At 36.2% G+C, this 13,126-nt stretch overlaps 1 protein-coding gene across 2 annotated transcripts in view; it reads right to left on the minus strand.

Moving 5' to 3' along the window:
• The window catches only part of CEP128 (centrosomal protein 128), a 433,475-nt gene that overhangs the window by 309,489 nt on the left and 110,860 nt on the right, over nt 1-13,126 (minus strand). The gene's annotated exons all lie outside the window — the stretch shown is intronic.

A 13,126-nucleotide genomic window follows, 5' to 3' on the forward strand; every position in this document is an offset into this window, starting at 1 on the left:
ATACACATTTCTTCAGAGCGTTTAACTTAAAACACAGGGGGACATATAATTATCATCTAAGGCCCCAGCAACACACTAGGGGAATTCTGACCCTGGCACACATATCTCAAAGTACATTTGCGTTTTCTTAATTTTTCTCATACTCTATAGACTGATAAATTTAACTCTGCAACTCTGATGTTTAAAGTAGGCACTCTGGGAAAAGAAAATTTGAATACAGATAGGATAAAACTGTTCTAAGCAACTGCTTTAAGCAGATTGGTATTTGGGACAACCCTTGTTGGAGGTGGAACAACCTGTGGTTACACACTTGCTATGAAATGCAACAGCCCAAAGCAGGTATCGGAGAAAGATGTTCACCTGTGACTTTCCAGTGTTGATGTGGCAGCTTAGAGGATGAAGATAAATTATGTAGTTCAACTAAAGAAATATTATTCCTAATTATATGACATATCATGAAGAGGAGAAACTAAGTGTAACATAGCACAATACTATTGCTCTACATCATTATAGAGCATTACGATTTATTTGAAACAGATCAGACACATTATCTTATATGATACAATAACCTTGTGCAATTGGGAGAAATCAATTTTTCTATTTTAGACAGGAGGAGAAAAGAGAAGCTAAGGAAAGCTAAATGAGATAAAAGAGGCCTATTTTCTTTTTGTAAAGTAAATAGTGTTTTGAACGAAACTAATGATCCCTTGAGATACCACCTCACACCCATTCAGGTGGCTACTACTTAAAAAAAAAAAAAAAAACCAGAAACCAGAAAACAATTGGTGGAGAAATCGGACGTCTGTGCACTGTTGATGGGAAAATAAAATGGTACAGAGGCTCTAGTAAACAGTATGGTGGTTCCTCAAAAGATTAAACACAGAATTACCATATGATCCAGCAATTCCTCTTCTGGGTATGTACCCCAAAGAACTGGAAGCAGGTCTTGAAGAGATGTTTGGATACCCATGTTCAAAGCAGCGTTATTTACAATAACTAAAATGTGGAAGCAACCCAACTATTCATCAACTGATGCATGGATAAGCTATATATACATACACACACACAATGAATATTATTCAACCTTAAAAAGGGAGGAAATTCTGCAATATGCTACAACATGGATGAACCTTGAGGGTATGAGGATATTATGCTAAGTGAAATAGCCAATCACAAAAAGACAAATACCATATGACTCCACTTACATGAGGTATTGATATTTAGAGTAGTCAAAATCATAGACAGAAAGTATAGTGGTAATTGCCAGATGCTGGGGGGAGGGGAGAATGGGGGGTTACTGTTTTAATATGTGTAGAGTTTCAGTGGGGATGGGGATGGATGATGTGATAGCTGCACAGCAATCTGAAAGTATTTAGTACCACTGAGTGGTTCACTGAAAAATGGTTAAGAAGTTAAGTTTTACGTTATGTGTACTTTACCACAAAAAAGGAAAAATATAAATAATCCCTTTTTTAACTATGGTAGACATAGAAGGGGATGGCTTTGAGAAATGCTTCTATAATCAACCCCTCAATAAAGTCAAAGAATATGATCCTCCCCCCACACAGCCAGACCACATTCAGACAATCAAAGTAAAATCAGTGTTTTCTATACCAATGAGAATTCAAGATATGGCTCCTAAGCCAATTTCATACCATCTAATCACATTGCCACCTGTTAATTCCACTGATATTTAAAGTTCAGTAAAATTAAAAATTCAGTCACACTGACCTCATTTCAAGTGCTCAATAGGTACATCTGGCTAACCTGTGTGGACAGTGCAGATACAAAACATCTCTATCACTGCTGGAGGGCTACTGGACCCTGCTAACCTAGAGCAATCACTTGATGTTTTTCCTAATTTTTCTTATCCTTTATATCTACAGCTAGAGCCTTTGTTTCTAATGTTGATCATGTACATTCTCTTTTCTAAGTTTAAAACGAATTGCATAAATTTTACTTAAGAGTGAAAAAAAATTTTTGTTCTCAATAAAATAAATACTTAGGACAATATGTTTTGTGGGAGCAATGTGACTGAAAATGATTCACTGGGTTCTTTTGTTTGTTTTTGGTTTAGCTTTAAAGCTCTGGTCAAAGTTCATTTTATTTTGACATTTGATTTTGTGTCTTAACTGAAATATATCACTTCTTAATGTTAGTAATTTATCTATATAGCCTGTTGGATTTTTAAAATATCAATTGGAAATAAAGACAGCATAATTAATTCCTTTCCAAAGAGATACCTTTCTTTTTCCTTTCGTTATTGCCTGGACCAGGAGTCCCAGTATGTTGCTGAATAAGAGGGAAGTGCTTGCCTCATTTACAACCAATAATTCACTGTTAAGCATGGTGTTTGCTATAGGTTTTCAGTAGGTACTCTGCAGTATCAAGAAGTTTCCCTCTCTTCCTTTTAACTAAGAGTTTCCCTAATTAATGGATGTTGAATTTTCATAAGTGCTTTATCTGTTGAGGTAATAATGGTTTTTTTCTCTTATGCTGGTTACTCTACAAACTTTATTTAAATCAACCAGGCGGTACTGGAATAAACCAAATATACACAAATGATATATAAAGATGACACAATTCCTAACTTGGATATATGTACTGTAAATATTTCCTCCCAATGTAGCTTGTTTTTTTCATTTTCCTAATGGTACCAAGCATAAAGCAGAAATTTTTAACTCTGTCAAAATCAAATTTATATATTTTTTCATTTATGATTCATGCTTTTGGTGTCCTAGTAAGAAACCTTTGTTTACCGGACGCTGTGAATGCTTTCATTTTCTTCCCCTGTATTAGTTATTTATCCATTACTCTTCTTTTAGTGGTTACCCTAGAGATTTCTATATGCAACCTCGACTTATTAACATTTAGATTAGTAATTTTACAACTTTCTTCATCTTAGAACCAAGGACTTTAAAAACACTTCAACTTAATGTACAATTCCCAAATTAAGCAGTATTATTGATGTAATTTTAATTTTCTGAATAATTTAAATCAGATATTATTAAAACTGGTTTTAAGTCAATATTCATTTAGACTTTTCCCAAATTTTTACCCCATGTATTGGTCTTCATTCCCTGCTACATTTTTCTTCTTTCCTCTTCAAAAAATTACCTTGACCATATCAGTTCTGCTAAAAATGAATTCATCAGTTCTTGCTGTCTAGAAATATCTTTACTTCACCTTCACTTCTGAAGAATATTTTCACTGGGTATGGATCTAGATTGGCAATTATTTTACTTCAGTACTTTGAAGACATCTTCCTATTCTTCTGGTTTCCATTTTGATCATTTATGGTAATACATCTTCTTTCCCCTCTAGCTGCATTTGAGGTTTTCTCTTTCTCTTTGGTTTTACTAATTTTACTATGACATGTCTAGTTGTGATTTTTATTGTATCTGTCCTGCTTGGGATTCTTAGGACTTCTTAATTATGGGAGCTGGTGTCTTTTCTCTTCAAATATTGCTTCTGCCTCTCTCTTCTGCTTTTAAGATTCCAATTATATATACATTAGAACTTCAGAACTTTTCATTATGTCCCACCTATCTGTTATAAATGTTTCCATATTTTCCATCATTTGTCTCTCTGTGACTCAGAGTGGATATTTTTTCCAAATTGGTACACTATTTCTCCCAAGGAGGAGGGCTTCCCAAATGGCAATGTAAGGAGGTTAGCAGACCCTATTCCCAGCAAAACAACCAGTTAACTGGTAAAAATTATTTAAAAAAATAAAAACCATTTAAAACATCTGGAAATTGTCCTAAGGGCATAGAGCAAATAAAGAAACATTTATTTAAGAAAATCTATTAAATCTTGGTAAGAATAATGAGAGGCTGTGGTATCTCAGCCACAATCTATTCCAATGTACGCTTCCTTAGCTCAGTGTGAATGAAGCAACACTCCAGGCAAGTATAGCCCAAGAAGACAGGGCTTCCCCTATGCCCAGCTCCCAGTCTAGGGCTACAAATTCACCCATAGAGGGGCAGGCCCCCAGATCAGAATTGCAGAAGCTCTATCCCAAGAAGGCACAGCCAAAGGACAAGTCTCCTTTCCCCCAACCAACCCCCGCTTGTAGGGCAAAAGGCATAGTACATCTAGATTGCCCCTGCCCAAGTTCACTCAATACAGTGAAGGATCCATAACAGAAGGGGCAAACTGTGAAGATCAGAGACTACCATTCCTACCCAACACCACACCTGAAGAGCTGGAGTATCACTCCAGAGGGAAACAAATTATAGTCCCTGAATTCAGCTCCAATGCAGGGATGCAGAGGTTCTGCTGAGAAGGAGAGAGGTCATATGAACAGAAAGCTCAACAGCTCTGCTGTTATTTGTAACAGAGCATAAGAAAATTCATTTCTAAGGATGATGTCAAAAACAGTGGCGATCTTGGGTGTGAGCAGTTAAGAGGCTGGTGGTTTCCATATCACTAGTAGGAACAAGTGAAACAGCAGATCAGATAGAAGTTTAATAGAGAGAATCAAATAAAGGATAGCTAAGGAGAGCTCTCCTGGGATCAGAGAATGCCCCAAAGACTGGCAACACCCTAGCCTTGCAAAGAGGCCCAACCTTAACTGAATCAGATTGTGGAGCAATTTATACCAAAGGGCACTGTCAAAAAATCAGCTAGCAGTTAGTGGAGAGGCTAAAAGCTAAGTGAGATAATAACAAAGTCAGCCTAGCCAGAGCTGAATGGGAGGAGCAGGGAAATAGACAATCAAAGAGAGTCCGGCTAAAACAATAATCATCCCTGGTGGTCATGGAGGCTGTGCACATACCCAAGGCTACAAATATAAATGAAGAGTGTGACATAATAATGAAATCACTAAACCTGTAAAACTATGAAACCATTGTTTCAGATTTTCAATCACCAAATACCAATTTCTATTTGAAGATATTTCTGCTGTTTTGTCTTCTGATGACTCTTTGCCTTTATATATATATAATATATATAATATATAATAATAATATATAAACAATATAATATATATATTGTTCTGTCCTTGGAGGGTAGGAGCCATCTTGGTGCAGTAGGGATGGAGGAGCCTCATGCCCACTTCCAAAGGTTCAAGGCCCCAAGCCCATACCCCTGGTTCTCCATTTTAAGCCTCAGTGATTCTGCCCGCCCACACTGAAGAGGCCTGGTTTTTCTAGCGAATTGACACTTCAGTGCTAAATGCAAGTTCAGTGATTGTGCCTTTATTGAGGGCAATGTTGATTTCATTTGTGTACACCCAGATCCTAGCACCAGACCCAACACCTAACAGGCCCTTAATCAAAATTTATTGAATGAAACGACTGCATGTTTCTCTCATTGCCAATTAGAAAATAGAAAAAACAGAACACAAAACCAGAAACCAAACCACATACTATATTATACATTATACATCCTAAGCATATATGTGGATGGACGCCTCATAAAATTCTTTAGAGAATTAAGAAAAAAAAATGTATCTAATCTTCCGTTAAACTCTACCTACCTATCCAGCTCTTAATTTAGTTATTATATATTTCAATTCTCAGATTTCTAGTGATTCTTTTCATAATGTCCTATTCTCTGCTAGGATTAAATATCTTATAACCTAATTGCTTAACATATTAATAACCATCGTTTAAAGTTGAGTTCTGTTAACACCTATATCTGAATAGTCTATCTGCTGGTTTCTATTTCTTGCTTTTTTTTCTCTTGCTAAAAAGTAGTGTGGTTTTGTTTCCTGATCTGCCTGCTAAGTTTTGATTAAAGGCTAGACATTGCATGACAAATTATAGAAACAATATCAGGGCTCAGGATGATCATACCTTCTTCCCCAAAAGATTTACAGTTGACCCTTGAACAACACAGGGGTTTAATTTAAGTATAATTTATAGTTGGCCCTCCGTATCCATGGTTCCTCCACGTCCATGGATTCAACCAACCACAGATCATGTAGCACTGAAATATTTAGAAATATCTGCATATAAGTGGACCCATGCAATTCAAACTCATGTTGTTCAAGAGTCAACTGTACTTTTGTGTAAATGGGCAGTAAGGATAAGGACAGATAAAATCAAAGCAGATTCAAGCTATGTTACAGTCTTTGTGACTGTTAGTGTATTTTCAGTTCACCCAGACTCCTGAAGTTTAGCCCTTTGGGTATCCCAACTGAAACTGCAAGATGTTCACCGGGCTCTTCCTCTTCAATGGGCCTAAGCTCTGTTGTAAACTCTGCTCAATTTGCGATTCAGAACCCATTACAAGGGAAAATGATGCTAAGTGTCAGGCCCATCACTTTGCACTCCACTCCTTAACAGAATACTTGATCCCTCTTGTCCTTGTCCCCAGATAACTCTCTGATAACTTCAAACAGATTTTTTTAAATATATGTCTTCCCCAGCTTTTCTAGTTTTTCTTAGTAGGAGGTACTGTTCTTTCATCAGAATTGCCAAAAGTTTGCCTAATTTATAATCTTCTTTAAGGAAAAGCAAACAGTCTAACATTTTATCATTACAGGTTCCCCAAAATAAAAGATTGCATAATATAAACACATACTTCACCCAGTGAAGTACTAGAGACTAAATGCATGTAATAGATTTGAAAAAACTTGCTAACATTAACCTTTATGTTAGCCATAGATACTTATTAAAAACTAAAAGAATGTTTTCTCAGTGCATATGAATAATTTAATTTTCTTACAAAGATAATTCATACTATTTGAACATTTCCAAGAGTATAACGAACATGCTGACTTTTTTGTGGTTTAAGGCTCAGTACAATCTCATTTCCACTTGTAGAAAGTTGCCTGAAAACAAACACCTAAAAAACAATTTAGTTTTCCACTTAAAATGATATGCTATCAAATTAAAATCACTCTAATGATAAGGTAACGATTAGGACTACAGGTATAATGCAAGAACAGTTAAAACTGTATTATTATAAAGTCTTCTTATCCCCCTTTTAATGGCATTTGTGGTAGTCAAGAAATGAATAACCATCAATTACTGAGGCAAGAACATTACCTCATTTGTTTCATATCACCCATTTTTCTAAAGCAAGTCCTTCAATCATTATTCCCAAGGCTATATTTTATCTTTATAATTGCTTTAAATATTAAACCTATAGCTAATATATGTTTTTGATACGTCATCATTTTGTGAGGAATGTAAGTTTCTCCCTCTCTCACCACCACCTCAAGCATGCATGCACACACACGAACGAACAAGCACACACACATCATATACACACAAAGAATCAAAGGCCGACGTATTCAATTTATATGTAAAAAATGATGCAGAAAACATCATGATTTCAGAAAACAAAGAACTTGAAAATGGACATTTTTATTCCTAAATTATTTCTTTATTCACCACATTCAAATGATAAGTTATAATAAATATTAGTGATAGTTTAAAAGCAAAATTAAAATGCTCATTCTACTTTCTGGCTTTATGGAAATATTCGTTGCAACTCAGTTACAGAAAATAGAAAAACGGCCTTTCTTCACAACTCCTAAAATTCCTATTTTTTCCATATAGATGAAAGACCTTGGAATTAAGCTAAATCTTTCAGGAAGTGTAAAGGTTTGTTTAGTTTTAGAGTTTTTACTTGTACAGCATCTGTGCCAATAATCATCTTTTTTAAGAACTTGGAGTACAGTGCATCTACGGTCTTAGCAATTGTCCTAATGTGAGAGTTAATTTGGTTAATAATAGTGGCAGACTTGATCTCTACTAGGTTCCACAATTTGAGCCTTTCTCTGTAAAGTTTTGCTACCAATATTTTTCTTTATAATCTAACCTGTATATTAAATATTACTTATTGCTCAGGTAATACCTTATTTTATAACATGCCCTTGGATAAGGAAGAAATTATTAAGATTTTAAAAAAAGAAGTACAATAGGAAATTACAGACAAGGTTATTAAGATGTCTAAGACCGCAGGTCTCTAAGAAGGGTTTAAAAGTAGTATTGAAGTGGGCATTACTGCATAGGAAAGTGGCCAGCTTTATATAAAAAAATGCAAAAATCAAAACAGTTTATCCTAAAAGCATGCATGAAAGGAACAATCTTCCTTCTGTTTCTACTGTACTAATCATAAAAATGTTATTATTGATTATCATTTATTTTCCACAATCTTCTCTCTTCTTAAAAGGAAATGCTGGCATTACAGTCCCAAGTTTCTGTTAATGAATAATCATGTCAGTTGTCACTCAATTATCACTTTCAAAACTTACTCTACATTATGTACAGCACCTTGCTTTTTCTTTGAAGTTCTTCATTGAATTTAAAAGTCAAATTTTTTTTTTTCCCCCAAGAAGAGTAAGTTGATGGAACATGGAGGCTGAGATTAAATCAGGAGGAATCATTGATCAAGGATGCTTGGAATTCTTATGAATACAAATAGCCTATCAAGGTTAATGAGGTTCAACTCAAGTTTAGAAGAGAGAAAAACCGCACTTAGTATTTTTTAGGCACATACAGATTTAAGGTCTTAGATAGAATTTGAAAAGTAAATTATGCAAACTCAAATGTAGCTTTCATTTGGGTTTTTCACAAGCTATTTTCATTGTTTTTTCCCCAGTGTAGAACAACTGCTTAAAATATATATTCTGGATCAACAAAAACTAATGCAATTAGTGAGAAAGAGCAAAGGTCCCCCCTTGAATACTGACAACTCTTCCAGAAATTAATGTGCTTTTAAGGAATGACCGGACAACAAATGTTAGCTTTGAAAATTAACCGTAAAATTTTTCTACAATATATTATTTCAGTCAACAAATATTAACTGAGTGCCTAAAATGGGTGAGACATTGTTTGCAGGGGTTGCGTAAAAGGATATTGAGATAAGACCCGGTTCTTACCCCATACTCATTTATGATTTGAAAAGGGTCTAAGTCTTTAATTCATAAGTGGCTCCCAGAATGCCACAAGTTTGAATTATAACATCAATGCATACTGGTAAATGGCCCAGAGCAAACTCTGTGCACAGCAACATATCAAAAGAAACTGTAAACAGAAGGTTAAGCATCAGAGTGGAAGCACAGGAGATTGATAGAAAGACAGAAGAAATCAGTTCAACATACTCCAGGAATAAAGACAGAATCTGCTAAAGTAAACAGGATCTCTGGGTACAAGAATGCTGTTAAAGAGAGGCAGAGGGTGGGGGAGCCTTACCATAGCCATGAACAAACAGTCCTTTAGACATTACTCTCTGATTCTGTGTTCACCAACAACTTTTTGGTTACTAATTCAGCTTTCTAAAATGTACGTACAGAAAATTGGGAGACTGGTGCCCTGCACAAGAGAATAGTGTATAAATATCCACGTAGGATTCCCACAGGGTACATCAATGAACTGGCACTCTTTTATATACTGTTCTCTTGCAAGTGTCACTATTAATATGAACCAGCATCCTGGGTCACATTAATTCTAGGACACAGAAAACTCAAGTTTCCAGATGTCTTGTCCAGAGGACAAGACATTGAAAAATGGTATCTTTACCAGGTAGGAACATCAAGGTCAGATTTGTCTTGGTGACAGGACCGCTTTCTTCTGCAGCCCCATTTCTCCTTTATTTCAACCTGCTTTGAAATTTTAAAGAAACATACCCAGATTACTTTAAGACAGTGTGAGATGGGTGCCATAAGATCCTCAGTGACATAGGCAAAAGGATGGTTCAGAAAGAAGGATTATCACTTGCAGTGGATACAATCCAAGAAGGCTTCAGGGAGGAAAAGTTTTAGAATTTCCACAAAAAGAGGACACTATGGAAACACTGAACAACTAGAACAACAAAAGATGGAAATGAGGATGGAAGATAAAGAAAAAATGAGTCTACGAGACTGTATAAGGTTCTGCAGGAGAGGTGTTAGGTCAAGGTTAAAGAGAAAGACATTAATGATCAAACAAACCACAAGAAATGGTACTATTCAAATGTTCTTGGGCCTGATCAATAATCTCATTTTATGCATCTTTTCTTACTTACATTTGATTTCTAAAAAAGCAACTAAAGGAGATTAATTTCCACTTTTTATGGAATGTATAAGGCAATACTCCATACCACCAAAAGTAAAGCAGAGGCTAAATGTTTTTCAATTAAATTTCAATAAATTTTCCACTGTTAGAGATTAAATTGAGCGATCCATGACCTATATATATCTCTCACAAAGTCTATACTAGATGTCACTTTGAGAATAGCTTAGGAATAGATATTCAGAGGGCCTCCGCAAGTATAAAAAATAAACAAGCCATAATCAGAAGTGTCACTAAATCTAAAACAACTGATATAAATTTAATTAATTATTTTACTGTTAAAAATAAGAAAAATCAGGGAAAACTGATAAATGGTAATTTCTTCCAGGATGAACAATGTCTTTTTGTGATATGCTTTTCAATGGAAATTAGGAAAAAAATATTTCATCCCCCAAAAGGAATTTCAATTATACTTGCAACAAACTCAAAGAACATTCTATGTCAATTTTAGATTATCATCTTCATAGAACAGGGAAATCTGAGGGGTTTTTGTTCATTGCCATGTCACCAGTAACTAGAACAGTGCCTGGCATGTAATAGATGGTCATTAACTATTTCATATGTGAGTAGATGTTCAATCTTTCTCTCCAATTGTGTTTCATATCCAAATCTATACAACCTTACCCCAACTAACCCAAGAGAATTCCAACTCTTCTGGTAACACATGTGAAAATGTAAAAGAACTATTAATTTAGGACTTTAGGGAAAGCCAGCCTCTTTCAATGAGAGCATTATTACATTATAAATAATTTTTAAATGTCTACATACTTGAGGTTTTTTTCAATTTATTCCATAAATGGTAAATAAAAAGAAACAATGGGAAGGAAGGGAGAAGAGGAAGGAGGGAGGGAGCACAGACCAACATGTGGTTTTAAACAACTCAGCAAAGAGATTTTTCTACCTCTGGCATCATTAGCATAGTTTTTTTTTTTTTAATATTTAACTTTGACAAAATAATCATATATTTTACCACATTTGTCAGCAGAATAAAAGGCTAAATAATTCTCATAAAAAACCTTTAAAAGTCCTACAATTACAACTGCTCTGAGAATATTTCTAGTAAGAATTTATTAAACATGTAGAGAGGAAGGCAAGATCAAGATGGCAGAGTAGGAAGACCTTCAGCTCACCTCCTCCCAAGGACACACGAAAACTACAACTACTTATAGAACAACTATCTCTGAGAATGACCTGAAGACTAGCAGAGTTGCTCTTCCACAATTAAGGATATAAAGAAAGAAAACCACACCAAGATAGGTACAAGGGGAAGAGAAGTAATTTAGTCAGAACCCAGAAGGTCAACCCCCAGCAGGTGACCCAAAAGAGAAAGGAGACGTCCTCCCTAAGGAGCAAGGGGTTCAGTCCCAACTTCGGGTACCCCAGCCCTGCAGACTGGCACCTGGAAGACAAGCCCCCTTAACTGGTTTTGAAAACCAGCAGGGCTTACAGCCAGGAGAGCTAGAGGGCTGTAGAAAACTGAGACTTTGCTCTTAAAGACTGGCAACACAAACTTACTCCAAGTCCCAGAACAGAGGCAGCAGAGTGACAAGTGCCTGACACCCTAGCTGTCCTGCCAAGACTGCCTCATCAGACCCCCCCAGCCCACACAAGCCTCCCTCTCCAGTCCCCCACCAAGGTGGCAATCCCTGGCACACCCCTGGAGAAGCCTTGGTTCATGCTGGGCTCCAACTCTAGCCCCTCTGGCTCCAGCTCCCTTGCCAAGGTGGTGGCCCTCTATGGGCCTTGGGCGAAGCCCCAGACCACACGGCTCCAGCTCCAGCACCCCTACCACCAAGGAGCAGCCCCCAGTACACCCCAGGAGAAGCCCAGGATCACTTCGGCTCCAGACCTTCCATAAAAGCCACTGGACATACATAGTCTGTATAAAGACACTCCTACACAAGGACACATCTTCAAGACATGGAGAGGTAACTGTTTCTCTTAATTCATGGAGACAAACACAGAAAGTCAAGCAAAATGATAAGACTGAGGACTCTGTTCCAAACAAAAGAACAAAATAAAACCCCAGGAAAAAGAAAACCACAAAACTTTAATGAAATGAAGGTAAGTAATTTACCTGATACAGAGTTTAAAGCAATGATCGTAAAAATGCTCACTGAACTTGGGAGAAGAACGGAAGAACACAATTAGAACTTCGAAAAAGAATTAGAAAATATAAAAGAGAAGGAATCAGAGGTGAAGAATACAATAACTGAAATGAAAAATACACTAGAGGTGATCCACTGCAGATGAGGTGATGCAGAAGAATACATAAGCAACCTGGAAAACAGAATAACTGAAATCACTAAGTCAGAACAGGAAAAAGAAAAGAGAATGTTTACAAATGAGGAGAGCTTAAGAGACCTCTAAGATAACATCAAGCATAGTAACATTCACATTATAGAGGTGCCAGAAGGAGAGGAGAAAGAAAGGGGTAGAAAATGTATTTGATGACATAACGGCTGAAAATGTAACCTGCCGGAAGAAACAGACATCCAGGTCCAGGAAGCAAAGAAAATCCCAAACAAGATGAACCCAAAGAGATCCACACCAAGACATACCATAATTAAAACAGTAAAAGTTAAAGAGAGAGTTTTAAAGGCAGAAAAAAAAAAAAAATCAAGTCACATACAAGGGAAGCCCCATAAAGCTATCACCTGTTTTCTCGGCAGAAACATTGCAGGCCAGAAGGGAGTGGCATGATATATTTTATTTAAAGTGATGAGAGGAAAAACACCTACAACCAAGGATACTCATGTGGCAAAGTTATTCAGAATTGAAGGAGAGAGAAAGAGTTTCCCAGACAAGCAAAAACTAAGAAGAGGTTAACACCACTAAACCAGCCTTCCAAGAGATGTTAAAGGAACTTCTTCAGGGGAAAATGGAAAGGCCCTATAAAGGTAGGAAAATATATGAAAGGAAAAAACCTTACTGGTAAAGGAAAATATATAGTAAAGGCAGTGAATCAACCACTTAAAAAGCTAGTGGAAGGTTAAAAGTCAGAAAATCAACTGTAACTACAATAAACAGTTAAGGATACACAAAAAGATGTAAAATTTGACATCAAAAACATAAAACATGGTGGGGCGGAATAAAAAATGTAGAGATTTTAGACT

The sequence above is a fragment of the Monodon monoceros genome, unplaced genomic scaffold, assembly GCF_005190385.1.
Source record: "Monodon monoceros isolate NGI ecotype Baffin Bay Population unplaced genomic scaffold, NGI_Narwhal_1 Super_Scaffold_21, whole genome shotgun sequence".
Taxonomy (NCBI): domain Eukaryota; kingdom Metazoa; phylum Chordata; class Mammalia; order Artiodactyla; family Monodontidae; genus Monodon; species Monodon monoceros.